At 32.6% G+C, this 26,031-nt stretch overlaps 1 protein-coding gene and 1 long non-coding RNA gene across 4 annotated transcripts in view; one reads left to right on the forward strand and one right to left on the reverse strand.

Annotated features, from left to right (window-relative positions):
- Positions 1–26,031, forward strand: part of LOC145285317 (protein unc-93 homolog A-like) — a 719,754-nt gene that overhangs the window by 570,977 nt on the left and 122,746 nt on the right. The gene's annotated exons all lie outside the window — the stretch shown is intronic.
- The window catches only part of LOC145285759 (uncharacterized), a 370,328-nt gene that overhangs the window by 47,536 nt on the left and 296,761 nt on the right, over positions 1–26,031 (reverse strand). For both annotated transcript variants that reach the window (XR_013869077.1, XR_013869071.1), the window contains exon 2: positions 23,349–23,502. This is a non-coding gene — a long non-coding RNA (uncharacterized LOC145285759). The remainder of the gene's footprint in view (positions 1–23,348; positions 23,503–26,031) is intronic.

Below are 26,031 nucleotides of genomic sequence, written 5' to 3' on the forward strand. Positions count from 1 at the left end.
TGTGAACAGTCTTAAACTATTGCAAATAAATAAATAAAAATGGACTAGAAAATGTAATAAATACAAGCAGAATCTTCAGACAATACATAATGCAGAATGTAATAATGTATATTATTACTGAGGGAAAGGGAAAACGCGAAACCGTGGAGATCATAGAACTGCTTAACTTAAAAGTGATTAGGAATATAATACAGGGTGACCCCCCCTCCCAAAAAAAAAAACACACACAAGCTAAATGGAGGCCATCTAGAACATATGCTGTAGAACGGAGAAAAAAAGACCAAAGACCTTAGTGTTTTGATGTGATATTTTGAATATAATAAACTAGCTATGACCAAAGTTTCATTTCATTCGGACAAAACACTAAGAAACGGGGCCTAATTAGAGTTGGGGCCCTTTTTTTTTTTTTTGGTCACCCTGTATATATTAATATACGACAGTTCTGGAAACGGACGATTTGGTTGCTTTGTTTTACGGCATATCAACCCTTTTCGGGTTATTTAATGCTAAATTCAGTATTTTGGGGAACAAATTATGCTTCAATTTATTCAGGCTGTTTGGTTTGATTGTTTTGTTTTGCGATAACCCTATTTACGTTATTTAATGCAAAATCAGATAATGTTTTTAAAAAAGTTGTATGCTTCATTAATAGTGTTTAATTTGCCTGTTTTATTATTCGGTATATCAACCGTTTTCGGGTTCCATCTTTTTTATACAAAATTTTGTTTCAAGTTCTTAACATTTCCAAATATTCATTCGTGGTGTTTAGTTTGGTTGTTTTGTAGAGAAAAATGTGCTTGTTTTGGGCTTTGCAAATAATTTGCAAACTAAACAATGACATCAATTTTTGGTGCGTTTAAGCCAGGAAAACGAAAGAGAAAGTGAAAGGGAAATAAAAGTAGGAAAAATACATTGAGGATATTGTCAGGGTTGCTGCAAAAAGATGGGTTCTCTCTACCGTGCTAGAAAATTATGCAGACCAGAGAGCATCCTATATCTTTACAAAGTCACAATTCGCCAACATATGGAGTATTATTGCCATATATGGGTTGATGCGTCTATCATTAATCTCTCACTCTTAGACAGGGTCTAAAATAAGAATCTCAAATCTAATAGTTCCGCACTATTTGAATATCTCCAACCTCTACCCGATCGCAACGATGTTGCATCCCTGTGCCTATTTTATAAGTACTTTGATAGAATGTGTCCTGGTGAACTCATAGAACTTGTGTCCCTCGACGTACATACCTTTAACTAACCCAACAAGCAGCACTATCCCACCCCTTTATAATCCAGATCCCTAGATACTGGAAAGTCTTCTACTCTAATAGTTTCCTCCCTCAGATTGCTAGACTTTGTAATTCTCTACCTATGTTCTGCTTCTGCAACTCTACTAACCTGTAGAAGTTTAAATGTAATATTGCTGCTCAACTACCGACACTTTCCTATTATACAGGATCACAGAAAGTAGCTCCTTACGTTCCCAGTACTTTGTTTAAAGTAGAAAAGCGTGAAAGAAAAGAAGATGCAAGACAGAGAAAAAAGAGAAAGAAAAGTGGAGTTCATTTCTTTTACAAATTTTCAAGATGACATGCTAGAAGAAAGAGAGAAAAACAAAGAAAAGAAATAAAAAGGGGAGATAATCCTATACGTTTGCATAGATGCTACAGATGTTTGCAAAAATGAACATTTCTATTTTTATTGATTAAAACTACGAAATCTGGTCTCTCTCCGCTTAACGACTCTTATTGTATTTGACGCCATTGTTGTTTGCGAATGATATTCGTTAATTAGACAGCGAAATATTTGTCAAGAGTAAATTCAAGAACATATTTTATCTCTTCGTTTTGTGTAAGAAATCCGCCTTTGAAATTCCTTCTCCTCATTCGTTTCCTCATCCGTGCCATTATTAATTGGCTTCAGTATAATAAGCATAAATTATTTCTTTCTCACGTTTCGTTTCAATTTTCAACAATTACTGTCTTGTCTCTGTATCCCTTGGTATGACATCCCGAAACAAGACAGAAAATGCGAGTACTGCCATTATAATAGTGTGTGGAAATGACATCTATCTATCTATCTATCTATCTATCTATCTATCTATCTATCTATCTACTTATCCACTTATCTTTCTATATCTATCTATCTATCTATCTATATATATATATATATATATATATATATATATATATATATATATATATATATATATATATATAAAGTAGTAGCGTTCGTGTGCGTGTGTGTGTGCAACTCTCCTACATCATTGGACTAGTCATGACCAAACCTATCATGATGATGTTCCCACCTAGGGATGGTGCACAGCATTTTCCAAGGTAAAGATCAAAGGTCAAGGTCATAGTATATATATATATATATATATATATATATATATATATATATATATATATATATATATATACTCTTCTACAGCCTACACCACTTGACTGATCATGATCAAACCTGACATGATGATGGTCTCCGACCTAGAGATAGGACACATCAATTTTCAAGGTCAAGGTAAAATATTAAGGCTGGGTCTTTGTTGTACGTTCGGGTATTCGCAAAGCTGGTACCTGAGCATACAGCAAAGTCCCGTGCGAAGCGCAGGTATCTTTTCTAGTATCAATATATCTTCTCTCTCTCTCTCTCTCTCTCTCTCTCTCTATATATATATATATATATATATATATATATATACAGCTCTACTTCTATTAATCTACTTCTCTATCTATTTAACTACTTTTCTATCCATCTATCTATCTTTCTATCTATCTGTTTATCTATCTATCTATCTATCTATCTATCTATCTATTTGGATATTTATCACTGTACTTCTCTGTCTATTTATTAATCTATCTATCCATTTCCCTTCTTCTCTAACTATCTATCTGTCTACTTTATCTATAACATAGCGTGAAATTACACCAAGAGATGAAGCTAAGTTTTAGAGGCTTTTAGGGACGGTTGATTCACTCTGTTACCACTACTCCTGTTATAGTAGGAAGTGTGCGCTAAGCGAGCTGACCCTATATCTCGTCGAATGACAGCGTTACTGATGATGGTAATTATCACCATGCTTCTCTCAATCTGCAATCTTGCATTCGAATCGAGCTGGTCAATCTGAATTAAATTCAACTGATCATCAAAGAAACAATGAGACTATGATGCTACAGTTCATTAGTTTGTCAAAGTCTTTCGAAAAACAGTAAGCAGTGAACCGTAGCTGTCTCAGTACTCAAGGGAGCTAACTGATACGCTATCATTGGAAAAATGAGTCATACTCGTGAGTTAAAATATAGAGAAAAAATGACAACAAATGAAACGATTTACTCATCCGGTTATGTCACCTTGCCCCGAATATGCAAAGGGTAGACAACTTGCTATTATTTCTTATATTATCTAAACCAACCGAGTTCACTTTTATTCCGAGTGATAATACCTCTCGGTTCTCATTTATTATTATTTCTTATTGCCGATTTTATGCTGATAGGCGGATCATAACAAATAAGCGATTAGCATCTTTTTTCTCAGTCTTCCACCACTTGCAGCAAGATTCTGGTGGCGATTTCAAACAAGGCAGTTTTCTGAAGTACTCCAACAATGGATCACAGTTTTCTCAATATACTTGTCAAATCCTTTTGTCACATTCTCTCATGGCTTCAATCAAATGTGGTATAACTCCTATTTTCTTCAACTTCCAAAATATTTGTATCTACCTTTTTCAAGTCTTGGTATATTCGAGGTTCTCATTTTCTTTCTCATCCACATTCACACCAACTGGTACTGCTATATCAATATCAATAGTGTTTCTTTCTTTCTAACAAGATTAAATATGATCTCATTGCTTCAATCACATTATTACATTAGATATTCAGATCCAACAATAATTTCGCATTATTATTCTCCATCACCGTTTCTGGAACATGCTCATACCATTTTTCATTTCCTTCCAACCCTCTTTTATTACATTTATCCCAATGAAGCGTTCTCACAATATTGTCATGGCGCCTGTTGTATTCCTTTACAGCCATTTTATTACAGCTAATGACGAGCTCTTATACGTTCTAACCTTTCTGTCCACACAGTTGATATAGGGGACTTTCAGCCGTTTTATCAATGTGATACTTTACATAATATATTCCTGAGAGCTTGCTCCTGTGTGGCACATATAAGGGTTTGTGTCTCAAACTTCAAGTTACATTTTGACAACCATTGCCAGGATTTTTCCTTGTCCTCTGCCTCTTGTAGATCTCTACACAATTGAATAAGCATTTTCTTCTTAATCTACTTGTCGTCAGTCTTTTGCTCATTTAAATTTCGCTCTCTTGCAATTGTTTAAATTTTGACCCAGACTTTATAAGCGTTTTTCTTAGAATTGAAGATGTAAACTTTCAGAATATTTTCTTCCTTTATTATTATTATTATTATTATTATTATTATTATTGTTATTATTATTATTATTATTATTATTATTATTATTGCTGCTGCTGTTATTATTATTATTATCATTATTATTATTATTATTATTATTATTATTATCAATATTATTATTATTATTGTTATTATTATTATTATTATTAATTTTATTATTAATATTATTATTATTGTTATTATTATTATTATTATCATTATTATTATTATTATTGTTGTTATCATTATTATTATTATTATTATCATTATTATTATTATTATTATTATTGTTATTATTATTATTATTATTATTATTATTATTATTATTATTATTATTATTATTATTATTATTAAATATAATCTGGCTGGAGTATGGCATTAAACGGCATTCAGTTAGATTTTATTTTAAACGTGTTAACGGTGAATATTAGAGTTTTGTGACTATTATAGAAATGGGAAAACATAGTCAAAACGTAACTGAAAAAAAACTTAAATCTATCTTACCTTTATTCAAACTCAATCAACACACAACACAAGGGATCACAAATACAACAAAACTATGTGGTCTCTATATGATCATTACAGAGAAAGACTGCTATACAATCGAAAAATTCGTAACACATGCGCAATCAAAGCCAGTTTAGTTTGATTTGCATGTTTTGTTTGACGGCATATCAACCCTTCTCAAGTTTTGTAATGGCGAATCCGTTCACTTCGTAAAACGTTTTTATGCTTCAAGTTCTTTATATTTCCAAATATGTATTCATGTTGCTCAGTTTGTTTGGTTTGTTTTTTGACATTATCACGTTATTTAATGCTGAACCGAGTCATTTTGATAAAATGCTTTTTTGATACAAGTTTTTTAAAGCTCCAAATATGTATTCATGGTTTGGTTGTTCTGTAGAGGAAAATTGCTATTTTAATTTTGGATTTTGTAGAGCATGATTGAATTTTACAAAAGAAGATAAAGGGAAAAATGGGACTTGGTGAATTTAAGGTCAGGAAATATGATATGGAAAGACCAGCTTAAACTGAAGCTCTAAAAATATGGGCTATGTATTTAAATGCACAAGATGCAACAACAGAGAATATACTGAAACCACCAGAAAACGCATTGAAGTGCAAAAGTTAGGAACTCATGACTTCTGGAAAATCTATACTAGTGTAGTAAATAATGGACAATCCCTTCATTATCCAACAATCTCGAAGTTGTTTGTACGCCAACCGGAAGGCTAATCTGCTAGCCCGTCGGTTTGTATTCAACTCTACTTTGAACAAAGCACACCACTTCCTACCAGATTTTCCTCTGCGGACAGAAACCACACTAGATGATCTGAAAATCACTCCTTTTCAAGTGCATGATATCATAAAAAAACTTGTCTCCGCAAAAGTATGTGGACCTGATCTCATCCCTGCCGTGCTATTTAAAAAATGCTCCGCTAAGGTTGCCCCTGTTCTCTCCAAATTATACAACAAATACCTTAGCGAATCTTGCTTTCCTGACTGCTGAAAAATTGCTTTTGTAGTACCAGTTTACAAGAATTTTGGCGAAAGAACTGATCCATTAAATTATCGCCCCATTAGCCTCGTTCCTCTTTTCACCAAAATATATGAGTCCATAATTAATCAAGCTCTAGTCCACCACCACATAGCTACTAAACTTCTGTCCGACCAACAGTATCTTTTTAGGCAAGCTCGTTCTACTGCAAATATCCTAACTCTGAATGTACACACCATGCATTGGATAAGGCAGTGGAGGGGAGAGCAGCAGCCCTAGATATATATATAAGGCTTTTTACAGGGTTTGACACGATGGTCTTCTCAGGAAAATTAGATTCCTATGGTATTACTGGACAAATATTAAACATAATTAAATCATTTTTAAATAAGAGAAAAATCCATGTTGACCTCGATGGTCGTATGTCAAAACAATAAGATATAAATGCAAGTGTACTTCAGGGATCAATCCTTGGACCTTTATTATTCATGATATTCATAAATGACCTCCCTGATAAAATTGTCTCTGGGATGGGTATATTTGTTGACGACGACACCATGCTCTATAACAGACATGAGGGGGAAAACGAATGAACATGTATCCAAGGCAATTGCAGAAACTGTAGAGGAAGTCTTTCCGTCTGTAGTGGAATGGGAACCAAAATTGATGGTCACATTCAATTCTGCCAAGACTAAGCTTGTTTCCTTTAATAACTACAAGAAACTACTGAGCCATCGCTAATGATACATTACCTTAAAGTACTTCGTTCAAACTCCTCAGCTTGACATTCACGGGGAACATGAGGATATTGCCAAGGCTGCTGCAAAGAAGATGGTCTTCCAACCGTGCTAGAAAATTACTTATGCTTGAGAGTGTCTTGTACCTCTACAAGGCTACCATTCGCACATGTATTGAGTATTGTTGTCACATTTGTGCCGGTACGTCTACAACTAGTCTGATCCACTCAGACAGAGTTCAAAAGAGAGTTGCCAACCTAGTAGGTCCCGCACTATCAACTAGGCTTCAACTGTTGTCCTGTCGACGAAATATTGCATCCCTCTGCCTGTTTTACAAATATTTTAATGGTGGATTCTACGACAAACTACAAGCCCTTGTGCCACCTCGACGGAAATATATCTGACCAACCCGACAAATAGCAAAATATTACCCCTAGAGAGTAGAAATCTCTAGATGCAAGAAAACTTTCTACTCTAATAGTTTCTTCTCTATGACTGAGACTTTAGATTTCCGATCTGGGTCCCTGCTTCCCAGACTGTACTGACATGCAGAAGTTCAAGTGTAATGTAAACAGACATCTTGCTGCTCAACTCCCACATAGTACCCCAACAAATTATGTCCCAGATAGTAACCTACTACTTTGTTTGGGATAAAAATGCAATAAAACAAAACTCTAAACAAATCCCATTAAATCACTCATGAGCGTAGTATCCCCATACAAAAATAGCATTATATTTCCAGATAACAGGCAGCTTTTGTTTCATAATAAAAATACAACCTTCCATTTAAAAGCATTCTGTTAGATTAATTTCATTCGATTTTTTTAAATATTTTTTTCTGGTTCATCGTCTAGAAAATTTAGGATTTAGTGATCCCAGAAGAAATCTTGATTGTATAAGTATTTAAAGAAATAGCCGTTAAACGCTGAAGTTTTCTGCTTAATATCTTTTTTTATTTTGTTTATTTTTCTAAAAACGAAATGTGCATTCCCGATTGCTTTTTTATATTCTTTTTTTTTCCAACGTTATGTGAAAAGTATTCGACAAAGACTCAGAAGCCTTCACGATACACATGGAATGTACGTTAGTTTTTTTTTTTGTTTTGTTTTTTTATACAAAAAAGATCATTATAAAATTTGAAAAATAAAAAAAACGTGTAATGAAGCAGATAAATTATGCTATATTAGGGGAAAGAAAGTTTTTTTTTTCCTCTGTGGAAAAAATTATTTCTTTGAAAATCCATAGGTTAAAGTACTTTATCAAAAATTTATCTTTGTTGCAATATTTATTCTATGTAACTTTAATGTTGCTTTATTATTTCTTTGTTTCATATATATATATATATATATATATATATATATATATATATATATATATATACGTGTGTGTGTGTGTGTGCATGCTTATATATATATATTAATAACATATATGAGTATATATATATATATATACAGAGAGAGAGAGAGGGAGGGAAATAGACATACGTAGATATGATATAGATATTATCAGAGATAAACCATCTGAGTTAAGTCTAAATCATGGTTAATTAAAACAAGTAAAAGCTAAAGCGAAGGAATATTTTAGTATGTATTTTGTGTTATTATATAAGAGATTTACTCAGCTTTATAATAATAATAATAATAATAATAATATATCACACTATCAAATCAATAACCTAATACGTCTTTATTCCAACAAAAAGTCAGTCTATCTTAATAGTTTTCCTACCAAGAAACAAACTCGTTATCTCGTAAAACACGGCAGACGATAAACCTGAGCTCACACGGTTGAGACGAGACGGTCAGTTGAATATGAAGATAAACTCCTGACAACTGGGATATAAGACTATTAGCCGGATAGAACTCGAATAAACCGCTTTTGTATTTGCAAGACATAAGATCGATGAAAAGATATAATCGATAAAACGTTAAGAATGATTTGTAAACAGCTGCTATGGAATAGATCAATTTGTTTACGTTCAATAGTTCGTTCGTTTGTCACCAGGTGGCAGCAATAAAACGCCTGGTGGAAATAGATTCGAACCGAGACATCTTGTAACTAAGTATTAACTCTTTGTGACCTTCTGAATTTGTCAAAACGTATCGTATTGATTCTTGTACTTTTTTTTTGTGTTTATGAAAATGTTCAGTTTTTAAACATTTCGAAACGATTCGCTGATCCGCTTAGATTTGTCAGACTGTTTTATCTTTCAGTTATCATTTCGATCGACATATTTATTAAAATCTTATTAGATTGGAAACTCTTTCTGCAACTCTGTCTAAGAGTTAGAAACTAGTAGTAGATGCACCAGCCCAGATATTGAAACAATCTTCTTTACAACCCTTTCTCACTCAAATAATGCTACTAGTCTCTACTTTATCATATTTCTATGAAAGGAATTTGATTGAACTCCAAGCTCTTATATCTCTGTTGATACATTTGGAATTCTCTATTTTCTTTTAATCTTCTGAGGTCGAAATCATACTGCATACATGCTTTTCATGCGCATAGAACTACTTGTTTGGTTTATTGGTTGGTTGATTGATTGCTTTGCTGATTGATTGATTGGTTAGTTCATTGATTTCTTGGTTCATTGATTTGCTAGTTGATTAGTTGGCTGATTGGTTACTTGGTTGATTTTTTTTATTTGCTTATTAATATCGATTGTTCCATTGGTTAATTAGCTTTTTTGTTGTTTGTTAATTAGTTGGCTGTTTTATTGCTAATTGATTGATTGCTTGTGTGGTTAGTTGGTTGGTTGATTAGTTGGTTGGTTAATTGTTTTATTTGTGCGTTAATTGGTAGTTGGTTCATTGCTTTGTTGGTTAATTGATTTGTTGGTTGATTGGTTGATTGATCGATTGCTTAATTGTTTTTTAATTGATTGATTGATTTAGCGATTAATTTGCAAGTTGGTAAATTGATTGGTTTATTCGTTGATTAGTTTGTTGATTGTTTTATTGATTGTTTTGTTGATTGTTTAAGTAGTTGATTTATTTGTTGATTGTTTTGTTGATTTATTGATTGATTGCTTGGTTAGTTTTGTATTTGATTCCTTGATTGGTTATTAGGTTGATTAGTTGGTTTATATATTAATTGGTTTGTAGGTTTGTTAATCCGTTTATGTGGTTATTATGAATATGAGTAAAAAAGAGATGTTTCTAACCTTTCTCTACTTTATTGTTCTTACTATGAAAGTTTCTCGACTGAGCTTTGATCTGATTCTTAGTTTACACAGATATACGTTGTCTTCCTACCACCAATGTAAAGAATTTTATATTATTCTCTTGTATGCAAAATATCAGAAATGGTGGTTTTCAAGTCCAATACAAATAAATACTTGTCCATCCGTGTCCAATCCTCTCATAATATTGCTCATAATTCAACTGATAATCATATAAACTACAGTCAACAACTGGATTTTGGCCTTGTTAAGGGACCACTCATTGATAAAAACAATGAATGTTTTATATTATATAAGCCCAGGTTCAACTAAATACATAAATCATAAACGGCCACATAAACCTGTTTTGGATTGTGAGAGTGCTACACAGTGAATATCTATTGTACACTTTGTGGCTTTGTATTGCGTCTTCCATTCTTCACCGTATGCTGTCGTTTGAACAACAATTTCATCGTACCATACAAATGATTGGATTAATCCGTTTCATGTGACTTTAAGGCATTTGTCCTAAATACCGCAAGTTAGAATGGAACCTGCCACCGACTGGTTATAAATGTGTGCAATCAATCTCACCGCTAGGCTACAATTCGCCGCGGTGTCGGTCATAATCTACTGAAATAGTCGAACACAAAGAAAATAAGAAGAAAAAAAGATAAAGTCACGATGTCTACCTATGAAACCGCCGTTTTAAATGGCCTGTAAATACAGTCCTGTCTGTGACGTCTCGTAATAATGGCACCTCGGCGCGATATTATTGCAGCAAAACGATGGATAAAATGTCATTTCGCAGACGGTTCTTTTGTTTACGCGCTTGCACCAAATGAACTAGCCCGTGCCATTTCATAAGACATTGATAAAAAAATAAAACGAAGAAAAATGCCTAAAACAATGTCGTAATATAAGTGTGAACAGTCAGAAACTAAACAAGACGCACATACAAACTTGAGATCAACAGATTCAGTGGTGCCTAATTTTATTATGTGATATTCATTTCCATGAGGTCACCAGGGACCAATTTCGTACAGGGTGAAGGGAATAAAAACGGTTGGTACTTGTTTAAATAAAAGCACTGAAATTAGGTTAAATAGCAGTCAGTCAAATTTTCTTTCTTTTTGATTTATTTAATTATTTATTCTTTATTTTTGTTGAACTAGTTTATACAGAACGAGAGAGAGAGAGAGAAAGAGAGAGAGAGTGCAATGGTTGCTACAATACAGAGCAGACATTATACCTCAGAATTTTACATAAGAGTTTTTTCTTTTCCTAGATACATGTCTTAACGAAGAATGAGCGTGCATCAGTTCTAGTAGATTAAATGCTCCCCAGATACTTACCTGGGAATTTCTTACATCTCAGTGCAGTACACACAACGCCTAGCATTTCCAAATGGTCACCCATATATATATATATATATATATATATATATATATATATATATATATATATATATATATTCAGTAGAGTTTAATTTACTAGAAGTACATGCAACGAAACAACATGTGTCTACCAAACAGTGCTCAATTAGTAAACAGAGCAGGTAAATTGAATTTATTTATACAAACATTTATGGCTACATATGTGCATACATGTTTTTGTAATCACCCGTATTGGGGATATTACGTCTTCAGGCCAAGAATTATCCTTGATAACTGATATTTCAAGACAAAAACATTTTCTTATTTCGTTTACAAAATTACAGTCTCGTCATCTAATATGGGTAGTCTAATATTCTGTATATATATATATATATATATATATATATATATATATATATATATATATATATATATATAAACCCGCACGGCCAACCCCATCCTTCCGGCATTTAAAAAAGTAAATAAATAAAAAAAAACACCGCAGTTAACATCACGTGGACTCATAATTCAACTTTCTTCAACTTAACACCATGGCGAGAAAAAAATATAAAAGACTGACGAGGGAGTTTTACTCGGAAATATATATCTTAAAAATAAACACTTGTTTATTTTAATAATTTCGCATTGTAATTTGTCTTCAAACGTATACCATATGCATTTTATTTAAAAATCGGACGATCAAGCCTTTATGTGCTTTAGACTAAACATGCAACAGAACATTAGCTACTTTTATCTTCTCTACCGCTCTCCCTCGACCCAGGACTGTACCCTAATAAACAAAGTCTCTGACAGCATAGATACAGCACTTTCCTCCACACTAGCGCACAAGTTCATGTATTTGGAGACTTCCATGTCCACCACAGCTGGCTTGGATTTTCTAATTACACAGCCGCAGCTGGTAGCACAACACATAGCTTCTCTATATCTCATTCTCTATCACAGATGGTTACGTTTCTAACCCGTCCCAGACCAGCAAGCACAACACGCATCACTTCTAGATCAGTTTTTGACCACAGTTTCCGATGACTGTGTAACGAATGTCCACAACCCTCTAGGGAACGCCGATCATGCAGTGGTAATGGTTGAAATCGCCCTAAACTCTGGAGCCAAAACTGAAGAGTCACTGCTCAAAACAACGAGATTTTATAAAAAGGCTGACTGGGAAGCCATCAGGGATCTCATCAGGGACGCTCCATGGCAAAATATTTTTCACTTCTTACTGAACATTGCGCAAGTGGGGCCACTGAATTGTTCAAAACTGTAATTGAAGCACATGTTCCTACGCGCAAATTCTATAGCAATCCCCACTCTCCCTAATGGTTTACTTCTACTTGTGCAGCTGCCATAGCGAAAAGGTAGCATGCGTACCGCAAATTTAACCGACATAAGTCCTGATCAAACAGACAGAAGTATATAGAAGCCAGAAATAACTGTAATAAAGAAATAGTGACAGCTAAGAGAGAATTTACTGAAACCACCAAAAAACGCATCGAATCACAGAAATTAGGAACCCGTGACTTTTGGAAAATCTACAACAGTGTAGTGAATAATGGGCAATAAACAATTCCCCCACTATCCAACAATCTTGAGGTTGTTTGCTCTGAAACTGAGAAGGCTAACATGCTTGTCAGACGGTTTGCCTCCAACTCCACACTGAGGTAATTTAGATATGATATTCAAACTATATACAGTATTATTTTTTTAATCAAATGTAAAGTGAAAGTACAGAATAGTTACAAATAGCTGTCACTTCCAATGTTAAGAATGGGTTTCCAAAACAAACCTTTAGCACATTTGGCATTTTGTCGCATATATATATATATATATATATATATATAGAGAGAGAGAGAGAGAGAGAGAGAGAGAGAGAGAATAAAATTAAAAAATATCCACTTATTAAGTGTTTCCTTTTCAGATTAAATATGTTTTAACTCTTTTTCAAAGTGTTTTTAACATGTATCATTAACTATTTGCTCTTATATATATGTGTGTGTGTGTGTGTGTGTGTGTGTGTGTGTGTGTGTGTGTGTGTGTGTGTGTGTGTGTGTGTAAAACGATGATGGTGAAAAAGACAATAAGAAAAAAATGAGAAAAAATCAGTTATGATATCCGATTCATCATTAAGGCAGAAGTAAGTATAGGAAAGTAGATATTTTAGTTTTTGTTATTCGACTGTTCTTTTTTTGTTTTGTTTTTTTAGATTTTTTTGTTATGTCGTTTAGTTCTCAATAGTTGTTTGTAACGGTTCGATATTTCCATAATCCTATAATCTTTGAATCCGATAAACAAATCTTAACATCCAACTAAATCAATTTCTGAAGGAACAGATAGGTATTTCCGAAGAGAGTTATAAGAAGCGAATGTTAAATGTATGGAGTAAGAAGGAAAACATAACTGTGCGGCTGCGAATAATATGACAAATGTATTGAGGTTCCCGATGTCGTCTGAAAGAGTGAAAGGAAAAAAATAATGACTGAGTAAGTACCCTGCTACCACCTCAAAATATAACTTGTTTGCGAGAATTATTCTCCTCGGAAATAGTATAGGAATTTACGATATTGAATAACATCGACTGTTAATATTTGGAAAACCTGCATTAAGTATTGGTATGTAGTGTGACAATTAGAATTTATATGTGGCGTTTGTGTTTGTATTGCTATAATGTTTTTTTCCTAGACGTGAAAATAGTCTTTATTATATATATATATATATATATAATTTAAAGGAGATTAGAACAATAGTCTAAAGAGCTGAGTGTATTTTAATGTAACAGTGAAATTACTAGTTTAATTAAAATACAGGCAATAGAAAGTACTCGTTGTAATTTAGATATATAATAAGCTCGATAGTTAAATGTCCTAGAGCTAATTCAATATTAAGTAATGTGATTGATAATTTAAAATTTAAAAATCAAATTATAATCAAATTAAAAATCCGTTTCATAAGAAGGAACAACAACAAAATCAATTATCTGTACGATCGTTTCGGAAAACAATGCTTTTTATTGTGGTATACATCAAAAAAACCTTGTTAAACTTTGTGACATATTTCCATTCTATGGAGGTCAGGTGCGAACGAACACCCCATAATTTTATTATACCATATTTCCTCAAACTGAAACATAATTGTCAAAGTATACTTACGCAGATAGATATGAAAAGTCTTTATAAAGTTTGTGCCTATTTCCATTCTATGGAGGCCAGGCACGAACACAGACCCCACAATTTTATCATACCATCCCTATTTAAGTTAAAACATACTTATCAACGTATTCTTATGTACATATATTTCAAAAACACAGACCTCCATAGAATGAAAATATGTCACAAAGTTTAACAAGGTTTTTTAATATAGATCCACAGAATATTGTGATAAGTGTTTCAGTGTGAACAGATATGGTATAATAAATTATGGTGTGTATCTATTTTATTTTTACTTTCGTCATATTTTGCTTTGGTTTTGATTTTTTTTTTTACATAGGCATCACCACATTATCAAGGCCAAGAGGCCACTCAAGGATAAGGGTTAAAGAGTGTACATTAGAAATTGGACAATATAGTAATCATTAGTAATGAAAATTTGGTAAATTTGATAACTTATATGGAACGGCTCATCAAGAACTTATTTACGTTAGACTTAAAGACAACCATATTGTAGTCAGCCGAAAAGCAGGAAAACGGAAGACAATTCCACAGGCGTGCAGTTCTAAGAAAGAAGCTCTGTTCATGGAATCTACGTTTAGGTTTAGGCACAGATAAAGAGTGGGGGGAATTATTGATAGTGTTTACAGCTAGACGAGTGTTTCTTGTGAAGGTTTGGCGAGGGGGGACCATAGATTGAAGCTAAGCTATCTGTTTACAACCCTTCCTTTTCATAAGCTATCATACTTTCATAAATCAGAGTCTACTTTCTGTAGGCTGTTTTTGAACCCAGTCAACTACGGGTACTTTTGCTAGTATATATATATACTAGCTGTACCCTGCCACGCGTTGCAGTGGCTCAATTTGGTGTAATGGAAAAATTTAATAAAAAGAGAAAATGCATGTTTCTTATATTAGTATAGCAATCCACTGCAAAGAGTGAAAAAGGCGGCGAAACTGAAAAAAATGGTACTCTTGCAGAATTTGATCTGGATCCTCGAGAGTTTCTGTCAATCATTCATCTTTTGGACTTGACCAACAATCAGTGGATGAAGCCGAACGTAGCAAAAATGTTGAAACGCTAAATGCTTTTTTTTGTCGTTGTTTTAAAAAATGTGAGTTAGTAATTAATATTTGGTTGATGGAGGGGGGGTACTATACACAGATTCAAAAAAGTCGTCCAAAAACAAAGAAATGAAAGCAAAGGTAAGGTAATTTACGTTTCTACCTAATTGGATAATTGTTTAGTGTTTTTATGTAATGTAAAATGTTTAATTGGCTCCAAAAACAGAAATGGTCGCGGATTCTTTTGAATACGTTTAGTTTGGGAAAGTAAGTTGAAAACTAAAAACTATACAAAACAGTGCCTGAAACTCACCGAACATATGTTACCATGACATAGGCTGGCATAATCGGTAGGTTTATGACAGTATTTTGTATAGTTTTTTAGTTTTAACTCACTTTCTCTAACTTAAAGTAATCAACAGTGTCCACCACCATTTGTAGCTTTCAAATACACCAATAAACACTGTTTTTCGAGCCGACTAAACGTTACATTAAATGAAAAGGGTTTATATTACTAAACACAGATACAAAGAAGTTGTCAAAAAATAAATATATAACAAATAAATGTTATCAAAAGCAAGAAAAGTAAGTGTTCTACCTAACTGGATAAAATTTTAGTGTTTTTATGTAATGTATAATCGGTTCAAAAACATTCAATGTTTATCGGTATATCTGAAAAATACAAATGGCGGCAGACTGTATCGAACACGTTAAGTTATGGGAAATTTTGGGAAAATGAGTTTAAACTAAAAATACTGTTAGGAACTCACTCAATATATGTTACCATGATGTAGGCTGGCATATAATCGGTGGTTTTAAACTTTTGCTCGATACAGGTGACGACTTTTAAAAATCCCTTTTAGGTTTGAGGATATTTGTACAACTAAACGGCAAATCTGCTCAAAAAAATCCGGTATTATTTACTTTAAGGCCCGTTTCACGTTCATATATAACGAAATATTTTATTGTAGATTTCGGTGTGCTAAAAACGAATCTGCAAACCGTTTACGTAGCAAAAAAAAAAAGTTTTCATGACATTCATGAAATTACTTTTTCGAAAAGTGGGTGATCACTTTTCAATGTAAATTTAACTTAGAATGAGCACCCACTTTCTGGCCACCTGAGAGAGGGGCATTTTTCTGTTTCTTGGCTAAAAAGTTTTTTGTTTGATTTCTTTTGCATGGTAATAACCCCTGAACTCTGGGACTATTTTCCATTTAACAGCCGTAGCCTTCGTTTACGCTATGCGTAAGCATAAACGAAAGCTGTTTAGCCAATAAACATGGGAAAAAATCCCCCCTCTCTCAGGTGGCTAGAAAGTGGGTGCTCATTTTAAGTTAAATTTACATGGAAAAGTGATCGCCACTTTTTCGAAAAAGTAATTTCTTCATATCATAAAAACTATTTTTTTGTGACGGAAACGGTTTGCAGATTCGTTTTTAGCACACCAAAATCTACAAAAAAAATTTGTTATTTACGAACGTGAGACGCATGGAAAATTATATAAAAAAATCCGGGGGAAAATAGTTTTCAATAAAAACAGCAAATGAATTCGATAGAAAAAAAATGGATGCTATTTTTTTTTCTTTCTGTGTGTTTCTTGGCTAAAAAGTCTTTTTGTTTGATTTCTTTTGCATGGTATTAACCCCTGAACTCTGGGACTATTTTCCATTTCACAGACGTAGCCTTTGTTTATGCTATGCGTGAGCATAAACGAAAACTGTTAAATATGCATTCGCGTACCAAACTGCCTTGTCAAAAAAACCTTTAAGCCAATAAACACGAAAATAAATGCCCCTTCCTCAGGTGGCCAGAAAGTGGGTGCTCATTTTAAGTTAAATTTAGATGGAAAAGTGATCACCCACTTTTCGGAAAAAAAAATTTCTTCATATCATGAAAACTATTTTGATACACCTTGGGCGTTGAGTTCCATGGCGACCCGCAGAATTATTTAATGGTCGTTCCCTTAGTAGCCCCCTAGTCAAGGCTAACGCATGTGCACGTAACATTTTTTATTTATTTACTTACGTGGTGGAGTTTCTATACTGATAGGTTTTTTGAAATTTTTTCACTGGATTATTATTGATTGAACACTAACCAGATTATGAAAAAAAATTGAAAAAAAAAAATCATTTCAACATTTGAAAGGGATACTCACTTTTTAGTTACCACGTTCTGGTAAATCGGTCACTTTTTATTTATTTTTTTTTTTTTCTAAATACGGAAGTGTCTTCGAGAGATATAAAATGGTCGCATGTTGACGAAGCAATGTATCGGGAGGCGTACGGGATTAAAAATTATTGGTAAACTTTTAGATTAGGTCCACCTCCTCAATTTTCTTTTAAATGACGACTTGAAATGGTTTTCGACTATGCTGAATACGAAAATCGCATCGAAATTTTGCAGAAATAAGTAGTTGTATTATGCATTGTAATCTTTGGTCGCATGTTGACGAAGCAATGTATCGGGAGGCGTACGGGATTAAAAATTATTGGTAAATTTTTAGATTAGGTCCACCTCCTCAATTTTCTTTTAAATGACGACTTGAAATGGTTTTCGACTATGCTGAATACGAAAATCGCATCGAAATTTTGCAGAAATAAGTAGTTGTATTATGCATTGTAATCTTTGGCGGCCATCTTTTTTACGTGTGTGTATTTGTTTATGGCGCGTGTGCACGTAAAAAGATGGCCGCCGAAGAATACAATGCATAATACAACTATTTATTTCCGCAGAATTTCAATGCAATTTGCGTGTTCAGCATACTCGGAAACCTATAAATGTCGTCATTGAAAGGAAAATTGTGGAGGTGGACCTAATCTAAAAAAATACCAAATTATTAAACATTTCTCCAGCATGTTAGTGAAATTTATAATACTTTAAAAAAATTAAAAAGAAACAAAAAAGTTTTGAAAAAAAAAACTCACCTTTCACAAAAACAATTTAAAAAAAAAACACAAACTGACTAAATAAGTAAAAAAAAAATAATTAAAAATCTCGAAACTTTATTTTCATGAAAACAATAAAAAAAGTCCTGTTCTCTCTATTTTTTTTTCTTTGAGAAACAAATATATTTCTAACTTATAAATGCGGTAGAGACTCATTATTTTTACTTTCTATGGTTTTGATATACCGCGTTTTTATTGCTTACAAAATGGGTGACTGATTTATCAGAACGTTGTAACTAAAAAGTGAGCACCACTTTCAAATGTCGAAATAATGATTTCTTTTTTACATTTTTTTTTAATAATCTGTTTAATTAGTGTCCAATCAATAATAATCCAGTCAAAAAAAATTAAAAAAACCTATAAGTATAGAAATTAAGCATGGGAGTATACAACAACGTCGCCTTTCGCACTTTTACAAAAAAAATTTTTTAAAAAGTAACTAAACCATTTATTGATAATTTGTCACGTGTACAAACATTTATTTATTTACGTAGGCTTAACTCCTTTCATGAATAAGAAAAGTTTTACTCTTTAAGAATAACAAAAGGAAAAAGTTACTGAACATTTATAAAAGGACTTCTTTTCATGAAGGCCAGAGGAATAGTTGGCCGAAAATTCGTGAAACAACAACAATGAATAAAAATGGTGCTAATGCAGAGAGCGATCCGCGCTATTTAAATCATATTCCCACGTTTAAATAAGGTTTTACGATATGTTTTTTTTTATTTATTCAATTGTAAGGTTAAAGTACAGAATAGGTACAAAACATCCTTACCTCCCCATGTTAAGAATGACTTTTTAAATAATAACATTATTTCAGCACGGATCACTCTCTGCATGAGTAATCTTATATAGAAAAACAAAAAAAACTCAAAAGCAAGCAACAAACTTTTTTTTGGGCCTTATATAATGAAGAAAAGATGTGTAAATTAAAAAATTTGGAAGATAAACAAATAAAATATGTTTGTTTTTTTTTGTTTTTTTTTTTACTTATCGAGTTAACAGAAAATGAAACCTTTCGTCAATTCGTGGCTGTGAAATGAATCGAACCGGAAGTTCAGTTTTATCAACAGAACAAATTCGCAGAAACGATTAAATAAATATATTTATTTTATTTAATATTTTAATTTTAATTAGGTACATTTATTTTAATAACATAAAAACATACCTCGACTCTAAAAATGGGTTGTCTGAAAATTTCAAATAAATTGGTAACGTATAAACATGGTTTTATTTGTTTAGAACGAACCAACTTTACATTTTTATATATATAGATATAGATATATATATATATATATGTGTGTGTGTGTGTGTGTGTGTATGTGTGTGTGTGTGTGTGTGTGAAGAAATACGCTTTATCACTTTACTAAATGCCTTGATTTTTTATTTTATTACAATAATAATTATTTTCGGCAAGTCGAATCTATTTTCAAACTCATTTGGGAATCTCATATTTCAATGATTAGAAACAAGACTAAAATAACGACCACAGAATAACCAGATAGAATGTAGCAGGACGGGAGATTGATTGATTGAATAGATATTGAGGGTGAGAGAAAAAGAAACAGGTTTCCATAACGAAATGCAGGACATTAAAAAAGTAAAAATAAATACTGTCAAAAATTAATTTTTGAAAAACAGAAACAGATGTTAGGGAAAAGGAGGAAAAAAGAAGAAAGAAAGTAGAAAAGAGAAAAATACTAAAAAAATAATAAAGTTAAAAGTGTATCAATAAAAAAAATGTCCATATTGTATCTAATATGGTTATGCATGACACATAATCTGAAGAAGCACTGTTATGCATAACCATATTGGATACAATATAGACAATATAGACATTCATGCGTGGAATCCAGTCGGAGGAAATAAAGAGCTACGTTAAATATGATAATGTATGTCGCAATGCTACAGGATGTCCTATATGGTTAATATATATAACGACAAATTAAATGTATTCATACGCACGTGGGGTGTTTATACATGGCGTCTTTTTCAACTTTTTATAGTCGCATTTTCTCATTGTTGCCGTTTCGTTTAGTGGTTGCTAGAGAAATAAGCTTTTTTCATGAAGAAAGAGGACACGTTGAAAGTTTTTATACGTGGTTTTATTTGAAGTGAATTGACTCACGGGAGAAAGACTAGTATTACTTTAGCTGTATACTAATGTATATCTATGTGCATATATGTATGTACACACACATATATATTTATATATAAACTAACAATAAAAAAACACTAACCTAGTTTTAAAACAAATCCTTTGTCCGATAAAATGCATGCCCATTGGCTGATAGGAAGGGGCGCGGTGGATACTAGAAAGCTGATTGGCTAACTAAAATCTCAATAGGAGAGGAGCATATAAAAACGATAAACAACCACATAATTCGCGCATAAGCCTGGGGAGTCCTAGAGTGGATGAAACGCCGAATATTCAGTGTAGCTTAATCGCCATATATATTTTATAAATTACTAACTAGCTCTACCTACGTATTGAGCACTTTTGAAGTAAATACTTAAAGTTTACGCATAAATCTATACTTTCGTATATTCATTTTATGTGAGTAAATTAAATAGTTATATATATATATATATATATATATATATATATATATATATATATATATATATATATATATATATATATATAGTTAAGGGCATAATAGGTTCACTGATCGATATAATAATTAAGTGATTGATTTTGCGCTACGAACCAGATACTGTCAACTGAATTAAATGAAATAAATTATAAGATGGTCAACATCATGAATTTTGGAATATATCTTTTTGTTATTTATTTATTCTTTATATTGTTCTGTAATTACATTACTTCTTAAATAAGGATTGATATATAATAAGAAAATATATTTCTACAGAAATATATATGTGTGTGTGTGTGTGTGTGTGTGTGTGTGTGTGTGTGTGTGTGTGTGTGTGTGTATATATTGTTTTTAAAATATAATTATCCACTACACGTGTTTTGTCGTCTATGACTCACTAGAGTGACTGAATCTATAGAGATGATCTATAAGATTTGAAATTGCGTTTAATTATAATTTTCCTTTTCTTTGGCCTTTTATACCTTCTAACTGATTTATATATCTTCTTTGTTGTCTTTTTTATTTCCTTTTCTTTCCCCTTCATATTTTCTTTTCTCCTGGTTTTATTTCATATTTATTATTTTCCTTTTTTAGTATTTTTGCCTTTTACTTTTCTTTTTACATCTCTTTCTACTTTTTTCTTACTTTTTCCTTTTTTCTCGTTTGTTTATTTTTTTCTATTTTTCTTTCAATCATATTATTCTTTGAATCTGAATGTACTCCATCTTTTTTTTTCTTGAAATCTTTTGTTTTCTACTTTTGCATTCTGCAACTTGTTCATTTCTTTACAGTCTTTTTTCTTTCTTTTCTCTATTTGTTATTCCTTCGTTGATATTTTTCGTGTTTCTATTTGCTTATTTACTTCAACTTTTTTTATTCGTTTTTAGATTTGTACTTTTAGATTTTTACTTATCTTTCTTTCTTTTGTTTTTTGTATTTTCTTTTCTTGCATAATTTATTTATTTTTTTACTTTTTCTGTGTTTCACTTTTTCTTCTCCACTTTTTCTCCTTATTTATTTTTCCGAATCTCTTTTGTCTTTTCCATCTCTGTTTATTTTTCTCACTTTTATATTTTTATTTCTTTTTTTCTATTCTCTAGTTTTTATCAAATTTTCTCTCCTCTTTTTCTTACCTTTCTATTTATCTTTTTTAATTCATTTTATCTTTTTTTATGTCTCTGTATCCATGCTTCTATTTGTCTACGTTTCTAGATTCTTTTAAAGTCCTCGTTACTAAGTTTAATCTTTTTTCTTAGCCTATACTTATCTATTGTCCTTCATACCGTTAGAGTTAGCTCCCTTGATTTTCACCCGTTTCCGTACTCTCCACACTGAAATCTTTTGCATTATCTTAAATTACAAACACCGTTTAAATCACAATGCAGAGGCACAGGAAAATTACCGTACTTGGCACCAACATCTTTTTAAGGGTAATTCTGTAGTTTGCACTCAAAATGTCGGTTGACTGTGACGTCAATTAATCCTTTGCTATTCTAAATTGTTATGTTTCGTCTCTATTTAATTAAAAAACATTGATTTCATTTTCACAAGAAAACCGTAAATAGAAAGATTCTTTAATGGTAAGATGGTCTATGCAAATCAAGGGATAAACGTTTTGAAGCATTGCTTTAAAATAGCAGACATTAAATTGAACGCACAATCAGCTGCCATTTGAATGGGAAATTTACTTTTATGATAATAAAGTATCTTAACGCGGTTCGCTTTTCATCCAAAACTTTACGAAAATCTTTAAAGATAACATAACAGAATAATAAAAGACCAACGTGGCCATCACATAAAAACGAAATAGAAGTGGATGTACGAAACGAAATCAAAGAACGAGAGAAAGAGAAATGGACAATTAGAAAGAAAAGGAAGGGAGAGAAAAATAGTGAGACTAGTTCGATGTTGGAATATAAATTCTGTGGGTTGAAATATAATTAGTAAGCCTTAGCAAGCCAAAACACATGGTGGCAGACTAAAAGATCGGATAAAAAATCTTATTGACTATCTGTTTTTTCCTTGTAAATTTTTATATTAAGAACTCGTCTATCTACCATAACTGCAAAGAAGGTTCTTTCTTCCTCCGTGTGTGTAACATCAAGTGAAGGTTTAAGAAAATTTTGGTCAGTAAAACACATTGCCACAAGATAGCTTAGGGGTTCATTGTCATCTTCAACTGCATGTCATAACAAAAATATATCATGTTTGTATTGTCGCCTTCACAAACAATAATTTCAATAAAATATCTTTCAATTAAAAACTGTCTTCTATTCAGCGAATTTATAGACACATAATCAAGTTAACACAAACGTTCCTATTAGATTACCGAAGTTAAGCGAAGTTGAATCTGGCTAGTAACAGATGAGTGACGATTTATGAACACTTACGTGTATTCGGGTAGGCATGTATTATAATAGTCCAGGGAGACGGACTCCTGCTTGCTTTTCACAGTTACAGGTTACCCTTAAGCAAGTCTTCTGATATTCTGGAAGGTTACCATACGGCGCAGAAGGAGTTCTTCAAATGTGGTGAAAGGGGACTCTGTTGCAAAAAAAAAAAAAAAAAAAATGAACAGGATAGCGGAAGCTCGTTTGTCTTGTATGACGATCTTCTAGTGATGATGTCACAAAGAGGACATCTGTTTGCAAATTTTCACGAGCCAGCACGGAAGTAATAAGGCTCAGAAAATGCAATAAGAATACCCATGGCAGTACGCAATCTGGTTTAATCAGAGATCGCTAAACATAAAAATTATCGAAGAACAATTAAAGTATTTATTTTCTGACCACTTTCCCTAATCAACTTGTGTATTCAGTTTTAAATGTATGTAATATTTCTATATAATAATGTAATATATATATTTTTGCTAATTATTATAATGACTGATGCTGTTTAAAAGGATTCTCCTTTTAAATTAAAGTTCGAGTTATTGGTTACAAACGAGATTCGTATTATTATTTTATTATATAATAACAGGCAGTTGTTTGTGTGTTTGCATGTCTAGTTAAAAATCAACTAATACAAAACAAACGCCCACAGAGTTGGTATATTCTTGATCAGCACATCGCTGGATTAATATGATTTTTTAAAATTATTAATTCTCTGGCTAGGCTAGGTTTCCTCAAGGGCGGTTGGGATTTCAGTGTTATGCTATACTAAGAAAGAAAATGTTTACTTATTACTCGATAAATCTGCTATATCAAAGAGGATTGTCTGCGTGTATGTCCGCGAAATACCACCGCCATTACCGACAGACTTATGAATAATTCAAGCATTTGGAAAAAAAATCAACCTTTTATTATATAAACTAAAAAAACAAAAAGACTTATCGCCTTAAATATCATGGCAATGGCAGGGATATTCCCCGTACGGCTAAAATTTAGATTTATTTTATAAAAAGAAAACGACTTGATGAATTTCTCTAATTTTATTGAACGATAATTATTATAAATGATTTTTTATGAAGTACATATTCAGCCTAGGTGTCAAAATGGAGAGGTACCTTAAATGTATATAAACATTATCAACCACCGAAATTTATTATTCATAGTAAGTAATAATAATGCATAGTAAGCTATGCATTATTGCTAATGATGGTTGACGATTTAACTGACCACAGCGCTCATCAAATGAAGGAGCATATTTAACCAGACTGTTTCCGTACATGACGGCTCTTCCGTGTGGTTTATTTCTAACATTAAGAGCATACGGCATGAGCCACGAATAAGTGAGATTTCAACATTTATAAAGACACCGAAAAGTACTCTATCCAATTGTTTTACAGTTAACTCTGTATTACAGGTTGCTGACAATTTTACTTATATTTAAACACGTAAGCCTTGACTAAATACTCAAAATTACGTAGTATTCGAAGACCGAATAAGATTCACTCGGCATGAAAACCTCATACCAGCTTATACGGGAAATAACACACCTCTTCCAAGTGATGGTTACTTATATTAATACCACTAAGTTGGATACACCGCAAGACTAGATGATTTCTTGTCCTGGAATTTGGTAAAACCAAGAAATTACAAGAAAGATACTATAACATAATTAATTGGCCAATTGAAGAAGATGAACGTGATTCGCTTATTTCTCTATTCGACGATTGAGAAGTAAAAAAGAAATTTTATGCAACATTCGAAGTTTTGTGTATCCCATATATATATAAAGTGGTGGCGGGTGTCTATCTAAATAGACATTCCGACGTGTTATTTACGGGTGTCGATTCCATGGTCGAGTGGGAGAACCGCCGACTGTCAACACGATGGTTCTAGGTTCAATCCTTGGCTTGGGAGAGATGCTGGTCTAGCGGCACTGATGAGTTGTGATACAACGAAACAGGACTGTATGTCGATGACTATATATATATATATATATATATAGAGAGAGAGAGAGAGAGAGAGATCAAGTGTTAACTCCAAGAATGAACTCTTTGGTTTCTCAGAACTTCGACTGAAGTAAAATCAAAGAAAATTGCTTATGTAGGTATTTTTTACATGGTAGTCGCTACTTATCAAGGCCCGGAAGCCACTCGGGGATAAGGGTTATTACGTGTACAGTAATCAATGGGATAATATCGTAGTAATCGTTATAATGGAGATTTGATAAAGTGTCTTACTTAAAGGGCGGTTTATCAGGAATTTGTTTATGTTGGACTTGAAGACATCCAAGTTGTAGTGAAGTGAGAAACAGGCAAACGGAAGAGAGTTCCACAGGCGTGCGCTTCTCAGGAAGAAGCTTTGTTCATGGAATCTACGTTTTGATTTAGGCACAGTTGGGAAAATTATTGACAGTCATTTCAGCTAGGTTTCAGGTATCCACAGGCAAGCTGTTTCGCTCTTCAGTGTGGTTAGATGAACAAATGCTTCTAGCCGGGATTGAAACTCGACTGTTTTGTTGACAATTGGCGATAATCAATAGAACTGTGAAAAATTGGGAGAAATTTTAATACAATTATAAAATGATACTTTGCAAAAGAAATGGAATCTTTTGTAGGTTTAGCCTAGGGCGCCTAATATCCCGGCGCCAATTCTATTGTTCGGTCGTTCAGATAAATTCCTTGGA

The sequence above is a fragment of the Euprymna scolopes genome, chromosome 1, assembly GCF_053919585.1.
Source record: "Euprymna scolopes isolate OS-2025 chromosome 1, ASM5391958v1, whole genome shotgun sequence".
NCBI lineage: Eukaryota > Metazoa > Mollusca > Cephalopoda > Sepiida > Sepiolidae > Euprymna > Euprymna scolopes.